The sequence below is a fragment of the Ochlerotatus camptorhynchus genome, unplaced genomic scaffold (genome assembly GCF_037179485.1).
Source record: "Ochlerotatus camptorhynchus isolate MF236.1 unplaced genomic scaffold, CSIRO-AGI_Acam_v1.1 ptg000220l, whole genome shotgun sequence".
NCBI classification, from domain to species: Eukaryota; Metazoa; Arthropoda; class Insecta; order Diptera; family Culicidae; genus Ochlerotatus; species Ochlerotatus camptorhynchus.
Genome location: NW_027040710.1, coordinates 6233688 through 6250752, shown reverse-complemented (window position 1 = coordinate 6250752; position 17065 = coordinate 6233688). Strand labels below are relative to the sequence as shown.

The 17065-nt window shown below is 37.5% G+C and overlaps 1 protein-coding gene across 1 annotated transcript in view; it reads left to right on the top strand.

The window, feature by feature from the left end:
* Window positions 1–17065, top strand: part of Hr3 (Hormone receptor 3) — a 349911-nt gene that overhangs the window by 560 nt on the left and 332286 nt on the right. The window lies entirely within an intron of this gene.

Sequence of the window (17065 nt, the reverse complement as noted above, 5' to 3'; positions counted from 1 at the left end):
TGCTCACCCCTAACACAGTCATCGTAAAGTTGATCTCTAACGACAGAAGCCAAAACCGCACAATCATTCAACGTTGCACGTTGGATGGTTTGACCTCAGACTTGTTCGCTGTAGCGTTGACATCGTAGCATTCCTAGCAGCTCAATACATACACCTTACACCAATGAACAAGCTGAAGGGTGATGTACAAGACACGATCGTATTGTTGAAGTAGGACTACGAAATGTTTGTTCGATTTCCTAGTTTGTTGTTTCGGATATTGTTTTGAAATAAAGTTAATTTTATAATATTGAACTGTTATACAAAACCACACAAACCATCGGCCCTTTTCTACAAAAGAGTTGAGTTATGAAATTCACTTTATTCCTAAACAATATCTGAAATCGAACACAAATTTCGTAGTCCTACGTCAACGTAGTTCTACATTCATATATCAAGTGCAGAGCTTGGATACAATAACAGTAATTAAAATAACGAAAAAGGTTACCAAATAGTGGCTTTAAAAGAATAACAAAATGACCAATAGTGCCATTAATTGATCGGTAAGATAAGAAATAGTTGTATCAAATCTATCGTGAAAAATCACTTTTAATTGAATAATCAAAATCGCGGTTTATTTCTAACCTCCATTTCCTCACAAAGTACTCATGTACCTGATTCCTTTATCAGCCTTGAAACAAACCATTTTTACTTGTCGGGTATTTTCATCACTGCGACCATTAGTTGATAAATTGTGATATATTCCCCATTTTTTTTTTGCTATATCAAGATGCCGTATCACTATTATTCGGAGTGATCGCCATCGTTTAACTAATACCATTACCCCAGCACGGCATTACACTTCAAATAAAGTGCACTACCATACTGGGAGTTGTTCTCCAAATGTCAAAGAGTTCTATCAGCCCCTTGTCGAAGAACTTACGCCTTTTATTGAAAATTGCCGGACAGTGGCATAGCAAATGTTCCGTACCTTCCTTTTCTATTCCACTGAAGCGACATACGGTTAAGATGCTAAGACCTTTCTTAGCATGTTCCAAGATTTTATGGTTACAGAAATGTTTGGAATAATTAATCGCTTCGACTGCCTAGCAATGGAATTGTTCTTTCAGTTTTCCTCCACTTTTGATGATTCTCACGCTTTTAGCTCCATTCTAAGAGATGCAATCGATAAGCCACAAAAGATTTCTGACCCTATGAACTTAAAAGAAGATCCGCTAGTGCATCAGTTCTTTCATTTTCGTCAATCCCACAATGATCAGGAAACCAATATAAGTTGACTTGATTATGACAAGACAATTTTTGAAGTGATTGAACAAACTCCCAGACAAGTTACATGTCGCCCAGCATTAAGAGCAGTTTGGCTGCTAGACATGATACATATATTTGAACTCTTAGAGCTTCTACGCAAACATATCAGTGTCAACATTTCAAAGAGGCGTAATTGCTTTTGTAAATAATGGATTTAGCCATAGATTTCTCGCGAATTAAATCCCATCTCTACAAATTAACAATGCAAGCCGGTAGAAGATACAATCCTCTACCTGTTGGTGTCATTAATTTTCAAGTGCCAAAAATCAACGGCTAAAGCCATTGTTTATAAAAAGCAATTAGGTTTCTTTAAAATTTCGGCACTGATATAATAGAAAACCCTAACATTGCTTGGATTTCCGTTTGGAACACAGTTGGCCATCTGACCATAGGAACTGATATGGGCCTATTCCCATTTAATTGCTCAATCTTGAACCATCTGTATAAAACGCAATCGATCCTGGACGAAGAACCGGACCACCAAATTTCCATGAATAACGCACAGGGTCAAATACTTGAAAAAGTCAATTGAAATTGTATCTTTTCTCCATCCAGTCTTCGTTGTTCCTTACTAGAGAGTTGATACTAACAGTTTTTAGAATCCTAACATGTCCTCTAAGGTCTTCTTCAAAGAGTTGCACTGACCTTGTAATCCTTAGAGCACACTTTTTGGCTTCTAAATGAACAATTTGATACAATTTTTTTTTTAAATTAACTCTTTATTTAAGAGATTTTTAGCCAAAGGCTAGTTCATCTCTATTTGATGCAAAAGTAGCATACAATGCCTTCGATGGTGTACTTCTCATTGCTCCTGTTATTGAGCAAGTTACTACCATTTACTATGGTGAACTTAGATGCAAATCGCGCAAATTGGATATTAGAATGAATTTCGGGATGTGAAAATTTGAACCTAGCAAATTATCTTGAAATCTTGAACTTCTTGGAGTCTCGGAACATTTTTTGACAATTTGAAGGTATACAATTTTAATGATCTCAAATATAGAAGCTTCTGTAACACCTCAATCAACGGCAAATTTTCATAACTTTGAAAACTAGACAACTGATAAATTGTTATTATTCTGGAACGAGGAAAATTTATCTACTTGGATAGATCACGGATATAGAAAATGTTACATTCGTTTATTATTTAAAACTCGATCTACTCTTTGCTATTTGCAGTCGATTTATGCGTTTCTGCAAATGTCTAGTATAAGAATTTAATTGGTTTGTCTTTTGTATCTCTTTATTAGGTTTTTTTTTGTCTTGTCCCCCGTCTCGATGAGTCTCATCGTCGCCTACTGGTCACCATAGCCGGTCGAACTCCAGACGAATCTAGAACCCCACTACCGTTCATACTAGCGACATCGCTCTGATGAGACAACGAAACCCTGCTCCCAAGCTCCTCCCCTTTTCCTATCCTTCGACAATATACCCCTCTAACCTCGGTTAAGCCGCGAGTATTCGGCCCAACTCCTACTAGACATACAAACAAAGAACAATTAATTATCGACTCTGAAGCTAACGCGATTGAGCCTTACAAATAAACGAACTAAACTCGATCTTTAAACAAATCTGAAATAAATTTAAGAGATATTGGACATTATTTCTAAATGCTGGAAACTAGGAATTCTAGTTTTCTTATTTGTAATTGAAAAAGCCAGGAATAATTTTCGGAACGGAAAAATGTCAGTTCACAGACCAGAAAAATGTAAATGCTTCTGATACATAGAAAAGATTTCCTAATTTTGGACGTTGAGCTATCTCTAAAATATGGGCAAAGACATTTTTTGAATACGGACTTGCAAAAAAATCAATTTGATGGACTTAGAGAAGAGCTCAAAATTTTGCTACATAATTTTTCAATGTTTGAACTGAATTCGAGTCTTTGAAAAAATGTATAGAGATTGGAAAGTTTTCTAGGCCATTTTTCAATATCTAAACTTCTTGAAAACTTCCAAGATGACAAAGTAAAAAAGCCAGGATTTGGATCCAGAGCGTCACAAATTTAATAAGATTTGGTTAAATCTCTGAAAATTTGTGATATCTCAAGATCATAAGTAATGGACAAAAATTAAATTGTATAATCTAAAATGTTTAATGGTTGTCGCCATATGCCATATGGTTCTATGGTTGTCGTTTTTAGTGCCATTGGTCATAGAGCATCGAGTACGTGTGATTTGATGTGTTGCTTGATATGGTTATGATACATAATAAATTTGACCATATGGAACCATAATCTGGAACGGCCGGAATCGATTCCAAGTAGACATGGATTCTTATGATTGTTCTCGATTTTTTATTTTTTTTTAGTTCCAAGAAAAATATCAATTTGTTGTCACAATCATAAGTTAAATATATGATAAAGATTGAAAAAATACCTCCGTGCCAACATATCCTTGAATAGATAACAAAGAGGAAGGGCCTGAGGAGGAGTACCACTCAACAGATGTCAGAACCACTCACCGGAGTGATGTTAAAAAAAAATAATTTAATCGGCCATGGGATTTCTGAGATACAAATTTTTGAAAATAGCAAATTTGTCCGGGGCTTTTACGGGCTAAATCAATTTTTTTATTGAAGCATATATTATTAGTTTGCATAGCTTTTGACACCATAGAATGCAGTATGTCAAATAGTAAGGTCAAAATACGTGATTCTCTTTGAAATTGAGATGATAAATGCAAAGATATTCTTATGAGGTATTTAAATACATTTTAAAAAGAATCTTTACGGAGTTCAAAGGGATTTTCGGGAAGATGATTTGAGAATGAATGCTTAGTAAAATTGCAAGAGAAGTTCCAAGAATAATCTGAAACGAACTCCTTCTTATCAGTATTCGAAGGATACATTATCGAACGGTAACTTTCATAGAGAATTATTAATATAAATTGAAGGGAAACCTCACGAGAATTAAAAAATTAAGATAGTTGTAGATTGAATTCTAAGAATGAGGGTGTTCAAAAAGTGATAAACAAAGAATGTTGAAGACTCTTGGGATGGTTCCAAGAAAATTCTCAAAAAATCCAAGAATGAAGAGTTGTCTTCTAGAAATGTAGACATTACCTACATAGTAATTAAGATATTCAAAATTTTCTCAGACTCTGGACAAAGAAAATCAAGAATCAGGATTGGGTAAAGTGCTTTTAAAATTCTGAGACATTAAGATTTCATGCTTACAAAATATTTAAGATCCCGGTCTAGGAAAACTCTTCCAACGGGAAAGTCTGAGTCACACTGCACTAGTTGGACCCCAGACCCCAAGTCTGAACGGTAAAATCCCCTCATCTTCTTCTTCGCATTTCAAGCTTATTGCTTATCGCATAGTAGCTTATTGGGTGCTCTCAACTCAGTGTTCTACTAGATGCACTTCCACAGTTTTTAACTGAGTGCTTTCGATGTCCGTTCCATTTTTGCATTAGGATAATTGAGAGCATTTACAACCATACTCTATGCCCAGGGAAGTTGAAAAATTTTCCAACCCGAAAAATTCCTAGACTGGATCAGGAATTGAACCCAGCCAACTCTAGGAAGGTCTTGCTTTGTAGCTGAGCCTTTTACTGACTGACTGACAAAAAAATATGTGTAGGACTTCGACTACCTGAAGCTGAGGACTTTTTATTCCCAATCAAGCAAACATTAAGTCGACAAGTTAAGTGTTTCACCTATGAAAAAGTACAAATCAGTTTTCAGAGCAAAGTACATGGAGGAAAAAGGACACATAGTTCACAAATTAAGCAAAATTTGGTCAAAATAAATTCAATTGTTGAGAATGCAATCAAATACCCGGTTATCTCCCGGTTTCTCCTTGTGAGTTTCGATTCTTCGTTCTCCCAAATTTCCCTGTTGAGTGGCCACCCAGCAAATGTCACAAACGATGGATAATTTAGCTCGAAAATATTATGAAAATTATCACGACAAAATCAGTACTGAATAATCATCATCATCGTGGGAAAACATAAATTCAATATCTATTTCAAAATGGGCGAGTGAATTTTTGGACCTAATGTCTATATTGAAACAGAAATACATCTATAAATAAATAGTAATCCATTTTTGATAACCATGTCTCATAAAATAAACGGATCTTCGCTACTAGTCGAAATTCACTCCTTTTTTGTCCAAATCCCAGGAGGAATACCCTCAATACTCTTGGCGCAATCTTTTCGGATTTCTCTCTACTAGATAGATAGAAAGTATCAATTTCTAAAGTTTAAGATCAGATTCTCACAAAATACCAGACTTTATTAGATCTTCACTTTAGATTCACTCAAAGTGCTAGGCGGGAATGTTTCAGTCTTCAATGCCAACAGAGACAATCTCAGAGCCAATCAGATTTTCTCAAAATTTTCAGTTGGGCTTCTCTTCAGAATTCCTAGTCTTAATTTGCCAAAATACCACCCAAATTCAGAATGCCTGGCGATATTTTTAGACAGGCAGGATCCAAATATAATCCTTCATGGTGGATTGTCCTCAAAATGCTGCGCAGGATTCTTTCAGAATCACAGACAGAATCACCTCACATTTTCAGACATGATTCGTGCAGAATACTAGTAATGCACCGCATAAAGGGTGATACGGTCAAATTTTGGTCAAGGGAAAACGCGTGTAAATCGGTGAAATCGTTTATTTAAAAAATCAAATTAAATTTCTTTTTCAAGTTCAATTAGTATAAAATTCAGGAAAAATATTCAGTTAGGCTTCCGCTTTTCCAAATCCGAATTGCCGGGCCTTACGCTTGACCCCTGCCATCAGATTTTGTACAGCCACCTTGTCCACCTTCTTCGCCGCAGAAAGCCAGTTTGCCTTGAACTGCTGCTCGCCATTAGCAGTTTTTTTGGTCTTCTTTAGGTTCCGCTTGACAATAGCCCAGTATTTCTCAATTGGGCGGAGCTCTGGCGTGTTGGGAGGGTTCTTGTCCTTGGGAACCACCTGCACGTTGTTGGCGGCGTACCACTCCATGGCCTTTTTACCGAATGGCAAGATGCCAAATCCGGCCAAAACAGTACGGAACAACCGTGTTTCTTCAGGAAAGGCAGCAGACGTTTATTCAAACACTCTTTCACGTAAATTTCTTGGTTGACAGTCCCGGAAGCTATGAAAATGCTGCTTTTCAAGCCACAGGTACAGATGGCTTGCCAAACCAAATATTTCTTTGCGAACTTTGACAGTTTCATGTGCTTGAAAACATCTGCTACCTTTCCCCTTCCTTTTTCCGTATAAAACTCCTGTCCCGGAAGCTGCTTGTAGTCGGCTTTGACGTAGGTTTCGTCGTCCATTACCACGCAGTCAAACTTCGTCAGCATCGTCGTGTACAGCCTCCGGGATCGCGCTTTGGCCGTCGTATTTTGTTTATCATCGCGATTTGGAGTCACTACCTTCTTGTAAGTCGATAGTCCGGCTCGTTTTTTGGCTCGATGCACGGTTGTAGACGATACACCCAGCTTATTTGCGACATCTCGGAGAGAGAGGTTAGGGTTTCGCTTGAAACTACCGGCAACTCTCTTTGTCGTCTCAGCGGCTTCCGGTTTTCGATTTCCCCCCGATCCAGACTTCCTGGCTGTCGACAAACGTTCCCCAAACACTTTAATTACATTTGTAATGGTTGATTTGGCAACTTTTAGCGATTTTGCCAACTTTGCGTGCGAGTAGCTCGGATTTTCGCGATGCGCGAGCAAAATTTTGATACGCTGCTCTTCTTGCTTGGACGGCATTTTGACAACTGAAGAGTGAATTCCAAAATCAAAATAGGAGCAATATTCTACACACACACACCTTCAAAATGAGGGGTGTTCAGGTTTTTTAAATGCAAAATTGAAAGAAATACGTCAAGTTGATATGGACCAAATTTTGACCGTATCACCCTTTATTCAGCAGCCATAGTATTCGCTCGAATACTTAGAGGCCGTAAACAAATTGCGTAAAGCAAATTTGGGGAGGGTTTTTTTTTTTTTATTTGAAATATTATCTTAGGAAGAGGGGGATTGATCCCCTTTTACGTAATACCACATCAATGAATTAAAAAGTTGTATCTTTTATGATGGAAATCAGGCCACATATAACTTATAAGCTCTTCATCAATTTTGATCCAATTTGAAAAGCTGTGATGAAAAAATTGAAACATTAGAAAAAAATCAGAACTTACGTAATTAGTGTACGACTCCTTAGGCCAAATATCAAGCACCGTAATCTAGAAATTTCTTGATCTTCTTATACCTGGCTTTCACATTCTTACAAGAGCTTCCATCTGCTCTCAACTTAGTATTCTTTGCAGTACTTCCAGTACTATGAGCTTTCTATGCCAATCAGTGTATGAATTTGTGTATTATTAGGCAAGCAGAATGATACTCTATGCTTAGGAAAGTCTAGAACGATTCCGACTTGGTAATACCACACCTTAACCTACTAGGCTATCTGAGGCCCCTTGCCCTAACATCCTGGTGTACACACTGCGTTTCTGGCCGAATATTACTATTCTGTACATCACTGCAGAGTTTACTAAGTCTCTTTCACTCAAAACTATCTCAAATACCAAGGTTAAATTCTATAGAAACTATCTCAGTTCCCTTGGTGAGATACATTCCATGCAACTTATATATGATTTTATCAGAACACTACACCCAACCAGAAAGTGCAAGATTCTAAAAAGTATGCAGAATTCGCAGTTTTTTAGCGACAGAAACAGATTCTGTAATGTGATCGTCGGAAGGTTTTTAAAATAATTTTTATGATAGCTTATTTTTTGAACAATACTTGTTTCTCCAAATGTATAGCGTCTAGACAATCATCTCGTGATGGTTTTATACAAAAATGTGCGTCTTAAAAAACTTGCTTGTACGCTGTAGTCCAGCTCAAGAACTGCCATTCCATTTGTTGTTTGAAACATATGCTGAGGTTGTAATAATCGCAGCAATGATCCCATACAACATTATCGCAGAATCCGAACCGGGGTTGTCACAGAATCTTAGAGGGTATGCTTTTGGAACTCCAGGCGAGATTCTCACAAAATCGGAGGCAAAATAATCACAAATTGGTGAAACTGGTAAACTTTGCTCAGTGTCCAAGATGAAATGCTCTCCGAATCCTAAGCGGAATCTTTTCATGTTATGCAGAGTTCTCCCAGAATGGTGTGTTTAATTCATTCTGAATTTAAGACAATATTGGTGTAATTCTATTTGAATTCTAAGCTAGATTCTCGCAATTTTTCAATTGGGATTCTCATATGAAAACTAATCGTAAATGTATCATCATATCAGGAGAAATTCACTCGAAATCCCTAACGTAATCTTCAAAATGCTAAGCTGGAATTCTCAAGATTGACAAGATTCTCTCAGAATACTACCTTCTATCAGATCTTTCGATACGATTCTCTCAGAATAATAAGAAGTGGGGAAATGGCTCTAATGTTGGCCTATGGATCTAAGATTGGGCCCATTGCTAAAAATCTGCTGTTTATCAATTTTATCTAGATGAACGCGTCATTGGGACGGTACTAATGGATTTTTTTGGTCGCTATTGAAAATTTAGTCAATTGCTGAATTTATGCATGGGCCCAAATTAGGGGAATTTGGGCCGATATTACATCTATTTCCCCAATTCTTTCAATCTTCAAGGCAAAAATCTCAGAATCATCTATGTAATTCTATTAGAGTCCTAGCAATAATCTCTCAGAATTTCCGATACAACTGATATACATACACTAGGTGAGATTCTATCTGAACCGTAGGCAGTATCCTATGAGAATCCCAGATAGGATTCTCTCATTATCACAGGCTGAATTTTCTCAAAATCTTGGTGTGATTTTCTCGAAATTCTAACTAAGATTATTACTGAATCGAAGTTAGCATAATTTCAGAATATCATAATATTCAGGGTTTCAACTATATTCAATATCTTCTGAGATTTGAATAAAATTTCATCTGACTGTTTGTAATTGTTGGCATCAAGTCTCAAATAAAATCGCAGAAGATGTTTTGTCAAAGTCCAAACCAGAATTCTTTTAAAAATCCCATACGGCATTATCTTAAAATCTTAGCCGGGATTTAAGCAGAATCCTAGATGGTTTTCATTTAGACCCACAGGTGAGATTATCTCAAAACCCAAGGAAAAAGTATCATGCATTTCCTGCAGAACTTTACTATGGATACCAGGTGAGATTCTTTTAAAACCCCAATCAAAATTGTATCATAGACACAGTATTCTCTCAGAATTTTGAGAGTGATTCTTTCAGAAATCGAAGCGAATTTGTCTCCATTATACTAGAGGAATTATTTCCGAATCAATTCAAGCATTACCTAAGAATCTCCGGTGAAATATTCAAAGTGGGAATGTCTTAGTATCCTATGTGGAAGACTTTCAGAAATCCAGGCGAAGGCGAAGCAGAAATTATCACAAATCTTTGCCCAAGTGAAATTCCTTAATTTTGTGGTGAAGAACCTTAAGCAGTTTTTGACAAAATTACCGGCAGTATCATCAAAAATATACTAACGTTATTCATTGAGAATTACAGATGAGATTATCTCAAAATTTCAAGAAGAATTCTCTTGGAATCCATGATGTAATTCTCTCTCATTTCCAGGTGAGATTATTTTAAAATTTCTGGTGGGATCCTCTCAGAGTACCTAAAATGAGTGTTCCAGAATCCAACGTGAAATTTTTCAAAATTTCTTGTAAATTTTTTACACAGGTTTTACACAAGCATAAGCCTTCCTAAATTCCAGATGGTATTAACTGAAAACCACTTAGCCTGATTGGTAAGGTACACACTCGGCATGTTTTGTCGTGTTTGGTAATTTTTTACCGGAATCTCAACAGCTAAACGTTCGGTAAAACTTTGACTATAATTTTAAAGCTTATTTTGCATCGAAATAATTTAAAATCACTTTCAATCTTGTGCAAATGATCAAAACTTGTAATTGTAATGGAAATTTAGTTTAGTAAAGTTTAGTTTTCTTTACTACCGAGGCGCAGGGTGGAGATTTTGTTTTGAAGTAGCTTTACAACAGTTAAATTTAATTGCCCAAATTTAACGGATTTTGCACTATGTGGTGTTGGATAAAGAAAGTTATTAGGGAAAATGGCTCTAATGTTGGCCTATGGATCTAAGATTGGGCCCATCGCTAAAAATCTGCTATTTATCAAATTTATCTAGATGAACGCGTCATTGGAACGGTACTAATGGATATTTTTGGTCGCTATTGAAAATTTAGTCGATTGCTGAATTTATGTATGGGCCCAAATTAGGGGCATTTAGGCCGACATTACATCCATTTCCCCTATCTAGCGTCCAAAACGTCAAATACAACAGGGAAAGGTTTTGCAGCTAAGCTATTAACGAAAGATCAAATCGATGAAGAGAATCAATCAAAGCAGATAGGACCTTTTGAAGTATTTATCTAGAAATGGACTCAGAATGGAAGGCAGGATGCTCTCACCAAAGGCCAAATTCTTCAAGAATTACAGATAAGATTCTTTCAGAATATTTTAGATTCTTCAATCCTTGAATCCTATATGGGACATTTGTGAATTAAAGAGAATTTGATATGGGATGGTCCTACGTTCTTCGGTTTTGTTCTGTTATTTTTGCAGGAGGTGTTTCGATAATAATTTCATGGATCATAATGAGAATAAAAGGCATGTATGAAGGCTTCCGATGAAAAAACAGAGTTAATGCATCCAAAATGTTCACCACATAGCGTATAGAATATGCATTTTTTGTACGACTTATATGCCAAAAAAAACAATCCGAACTCAACAAACCTCTCCTGAATCCATTCGGTTCCCACCAAAACTGCTTCACACCAGCCACCATGATTTCGGTAATATGACCATGGCACACAGAAATCAAAAGTACGGATAACGGTGCGCCCAATCTCCGTAGGTACGGACCGCGATCCCGCGTTGATTCCCCTTTTGCGGCGGCACATAGCGGCACTTTTCTTCGCTCCTCTGCGCGCATAGCGAATGTTAAAGTGCTGCGGCTTTCATCATGTTGATGATGATGATGATGATGATGATGATGATGAATCAGATTTTCAGCCTTCTCACTGGAAGACGTGTCGGAGGAACGAACGAACGGTGAAAAGGCATGAATTTTCTGGTTTTCCGAACGGTGTTCTACGTGAAAGATTCTGCCCCACCACCGACGACCGGTTCAAGACCTAGACCAACTCCAGAATGTACCGTTGTTGTTGCGTTGCTTATGCCTCTTTCCTCTGGTTGCCTACATTTTCTTTTGTACGGTTTTTCACGTGGTTGATTACGAACGGTTTCCATGTGTTGGTTGTAGTGGTTCGGTTGGGTATGGTCCGGACTTGAGCTGTAGGTTGTTCTTGGTTCTCACCAAGAGGAAAGCAGATGAAGATTCGACTAAAGAATTGTTGATTTGTGGCTCGGCGGGTGACTTTGCTGAAATTTGTTCGGCTGGAAACACCAATTTTTCCACTCTCCGTTACGCCAGGTTAAGAAATAGTACATCGATACTCGTTTTTTATCAATGCCCAAATTCCAACCACACTTTGAAGTGACTTCCGGCATTACCTTCAGTCCATTAGCAAAAAAGTAGTCGCTTCCTCGAATTTTCCAAAAAACGTCCATTCTTTTGGTTTCCTCAATTTTACAGCTTCCTCCCTGCCAATCAGTGAGCAAATTGCATCCCAAAAAAAGCACTTACCAGAGTTGAGGTGCGGATGCTGCGATGACGTCTTCTCCGTGCGCTTCATGAGCCAAGCTCTGGCTCTGGGTAAAGACGGAAACGCATTTCGCGCGGGAAAGAAGCAAAAAAGCAGCACTTCTCGACTCATCGCATGCGTGCGGCGGTCGGTGGGTTGGTAGGTGGGAAGGTAGCCGTGGAGTTCCAAAGGCGAGTATCGCAATATAGGTCACTCGAGAAACAGAAGAAGTTTATACCAACACATGGTAGGAAAACAGCGCCCGATCTCCGTTGCAGCGCTCAGTGTTATTACTTTTTGCTCATGAATCTTCCGTTCTCTTCCGAATGGAACGGGATGGGATGAGGCATACGATGTGCACATAGAACAGCAAGCAAGAGGAAGCGAAATTGCAGCAATGTGCTCTTACGGCTCTTGTTCATTTAAAGAAAGAAAAAAAACCGTATACAGTTATTATAACAGGTGATTCAATCCCTAGCGATAGGAGCGAAGAGCTGTAACTGGATCTCGGTGCTTCTTCCCCTTCCGTGTACGATGCAATGGGAACAGGTAAAACCACCGTAAGAACGACGACGACGACGAAGACGACGAGCATGTACGGAAGGAAGCACCTACCTACATCTATGAGAGATGGTGATTCAAACAATACGACCACCATCATGTGGATTGTTCTTTCCTCGAACCGAGCAGCAATTGCACCGGGCTGCAGCTTCTTCAGGTACTACAATTAATGGGCCATTTTAGGGTGGTGGCGAGATGATGTGGGGGGCAGGAAGGACGAGCAATGCATCAAATTCAATAGCGGTTTGTGCTTGTTGTGTGACTCTGGATCCAAAACCGATGCAAGGGATGGATATTTTCGGAACCGTTGTTTTTTGCTAATGCTGGGTAAGGTAGTATGACGGTGCTGGTTGTTGGGACAGATGGTGTTACACAAAGCTTGTAATTACAATTGCACATGTGCCGGTTCTTTGGTTTCGGCTTACAGCAATTTCAGTACAAGTTGATGTAATAATATTTGGTGTTGGGCTAGCAGTTGGCGGGTTCAACTCTCGGCCAGATTGAGATTTTTTTTGGATTTGTAATTTTCTCGAGCGAGTTACACAATATGGTAGATTTAAGATAAATCCTGTTTGTAATTTAATCAGACAATCCCGTTTAAGATTTGAGAAGACAAACAAGGTTTTTCTGATAAGTTAAACTGCAGGTAATAAAATAACACTGAGATCTCAGCAAACGTGACATCTGCCTGCTGAGTCTTGTAAAATGTCTGAGATTTAGAATTTCATTTGGAATTCAACGATAATTCTATCTTCGATTCGGAGAAACATTCACTAGCAAATGTGAAAGAATCACGTCAAAAGTTCTGAGAGAATTCGAATAAAGATCCTGAGAAAATCCTGTCTGGAATTTTAGATATTCTAAAATTATCTCACCTGAGGTTCTGGGACTGCTGATTATTCGAGCCACAGGGGGGCCACCACAGCTATAAAGTAAGCATACACAGCAAAAAAATAATTTTGATATCACGTCAAAGTGGATGCACTACAATCATGTCGAAAATATGGTGTAATATTACTTGCTAAAAAGGACAATAAATTATCATTAATACAATGCATGAACTGACATTACGCTGCTTTTACTGCATTTGTTTATTTATGTGGTCATAAAAATTACATGAAATTTTCGACATGATTGTAGTGCATCCACTTTGATGTGATATCAAAATTATTTTTTTGCTGTGTATGCTTACTTTATAGCTGTGGTGGCCCCCCTGTGGCTCGAATAATCAGCAGTCCCAGAACCTCAGGTGAGATAATTTTAGAATATCTAAAATTCCAGACAGGATTTTCTCAGGATCTTTATTCGAATTCTCTCAGAACTTTTGACGTGATTCATGGTTTGATTCCCGTTCCAGATTTTATTTGGGTTGTAAAATGACTCGACTTCTTTGGGCATAAGAGTATGATTGTATTTGCCACACAATATATACCAATGCAAAAATGTTGCAAGCTTAGAAAGCTCCCAATTAAAAAATGTGGATGTGCTCAAAGAACAATAAGTTGAGGGTTTACATAAAAGTCCCAGGGGGAACGTTAAAAAAACCAAAGAAGAAAAAGTGATTCTAAGATAATCCCAATAAGGTTTCAGAGTAAAATCTACATGCATCGATGGAATGAAAGAATCCCACCAGGATAAAGAACTATACCTAATAATTCTGAAGCATCATGTCTGAAATTCTGGGAGGATTCTGCCTAACATTTTGTGTAAATACTGTCTGAAATAGGGCTCTCGCCTGGACTTCTGAGCGAATTTCACCTGAGATAATCTATATACAGACTGTAAATGGACCCTGATTTTAGTGTAGACTTCGATTTTGACGTAATCTTAACTAGGATTCTGTCAAAACTTCACCAAGAGCATTAGCAATCCTCTCTATAATCACGAGCGAATTACCGCTCGTGTTTTGGTAGGATTCAAAAAGAATCTCGCCTAAGATCATGACGGCAACATATAGGATTCAGAGAGGCTCCTGCCAATAATTATGAACAAATTCCGTCTGAAATGCTGAGCGATCCATTCAATTTCTTATATAATTTTTGCGAGGGAAAAGCCCGTTGGAGTAGGATCATTTTCTTTTTTCTTTTTTTAGGAAATTTTCAGCCGCAGGCTGATTCATCTCCGCGGAGTAGAATCAAATTGGTCGTTCAATATTGTCCTACCAACTGATCAATCGACTCCGTCGGATGCACCGGTGAATCCTGGACTATCCGTATATGGATCGTACGACTTTAGATTTCATAATTTACCTAACACCGCTTAATTAGCACCAGACGCGCTTGCCTGCGATAGACAATCCATGATTGGTGAAGATACGTAGTGAGGGCTTGCTACGTCGTTGGTGAAGTATGAAAATGAAGCGCCTTTCCTTAGTTTTTAAAACAGATCGAAAAAAAGGCACCTTTTCTATGGATTCGATATTTTTATTTATTCAAAATTTCATCTGAGCCCGGGATGTCCAATATAAGCCCCAAAAATCTTTAATATTCAACCCTTTAAAATTTGTCGAACCTCTTAACGGAGTCCCTTTATGAAGAGCTTTGAGTGGGTTGGTTTATTTCCTTTAAATTCCTTTATAATTGCTTATCTTTTGACAGGTACGCGTATTTCGTCTACTACTTGCACACTTCATTCACTTTACTATTGTTTTACCCTTCATTTTGTATTTTTATAATTTATATTATTTCGTGGCCACTCTTCACAAGTATCAGTTGAGAGTTTTTTTTTAAGAATTTCTTTTGAATAAGACCTGTGCGCCGATGAAAATATTTTCGGCAGCGGTGTGATACGTTATTTTTTGCCGGTGGCGGTGGTGTGGTGGCTTTCCAAATCAAACTGGACAATAAATGTTACCCATATTTGAGTTCAGATTACTCACCTATCAAATCGCTAAAACGTAGGTCACTCATAGTTTGAGTAAATTTTCCGATGCTTTCCCGGAGGAAACTTCTTGAATAAGAGGAAAATAAAAATAAATGTACACAGGTTAGAAGTGTACTAGTAGACAGACTAAACCCACAATCAGTTTTCGTCATACTCGAGAAGTTTTCCGCGGAAAATCGTCGGAAAAAAATACTCATTCTATGACTGACCTACGTTTTCGCGAATTTAAGGAACCTGAACTCAAATATGAGTAATTTTTACTCAATTTTGAGTCGTTCTAATTGGGCGTGCATGCGAAATTTGTTTAGAAAAGTATGTCAAGCAGTGCTGGAAAATTTTATTGTCAATGAAAAATTCCACGTGATATTTACAGAGGAGGCTCTGTCACTATCATAAGAAGAAAATACAGTGACAGAGATTTTCGCTATCTTGTAATCGATTTTTTTTGTCATGACAAAACGTGATAGTGTTGTTAAAAATGTAACAACGAGCTCATTTATTAATAAATATGTAACTTGTGCTGCAGAAACTTTTAAAATATTTTTACTCTCATGATAGTGATAGGACCTGTTTTGTCATTCTAACATGACGGACATGATATTTACCAGCACTGATGTCAAGTGCTTGTTAAGATTGCAGGGGATGGAGTCGTATAGCAAAGTGTTACAACCCTTTTTTAAGTGTCAGAAAAGTACGTTATGTAGAAGTGGATAGTATTTAAAAGCAATCTGAAGCATTACGCAACATTTTAATGGGGAATTCTTTCATATGTTGAGCATTACACGTTATTAATATGTTGAAAGCGATAAATGATATGTTGTATTACTCTGATACATATTTTAATGTACACGCATTGTAGTCATATAACTTTTTGTTTATGTATTTGAAGATGATGTATTTCAGATATACGTAGAATCCCGCACAACTTGGACCTGTAAGAGGTCAAATATCAACGTGTAGTTAATAATAGTCACTTATTCACCTTTATTTAAATTCAATCCTAATGACTCATTCCCGAGTTGAAGATCGAGAAAGTGCGAACAAACGTCAAAAAACCAAATGACAATCACTGCATCACACACAAGTTCTAATTTCAACACGTTCAAGATGCATTTTACCGAAAAGGTGCTGCGGATTTTTCATCGGCGTGACATAAATCTATTCGGCAGCGTAAAAGATTTTTAAAGCGTCTACTTTGAATCATCCACGCACTTTCAGACCTTCTATCAAGATTTCACTAGAATAATCTTTCTGACTCTATTATAAAATGTTCCTTCGATTCAGGAATTCTCCAAAAAAAAGCTTAGGATTTTCTCTACAACTTTTTTCCAAAGCTTAATCGTTCTTGCAATCATTCGCTTGAATTTTTCTATCTAATTTCCTTTAAATTTTCTTAGAATATTCCTCAGAATCCCTTAACATAACCATTTAGAATATCCATGGATTTTTTTTGAAAACTTCTCTAGAATTCTGCTCCTGGAGTTCTCCTCAAAATTCTTCTGTAAACTTCCTAAGAACGTTTGGTATTTTCGGCATTCTGTCTCGAATAAATTCCGTTGACTACTATCCGATCATCGCTGACGTTTCGATCCTTTTGTGTACCCTTACTTAAGGTTCTATTCAAAAATCGATTTGAACCCTCTACA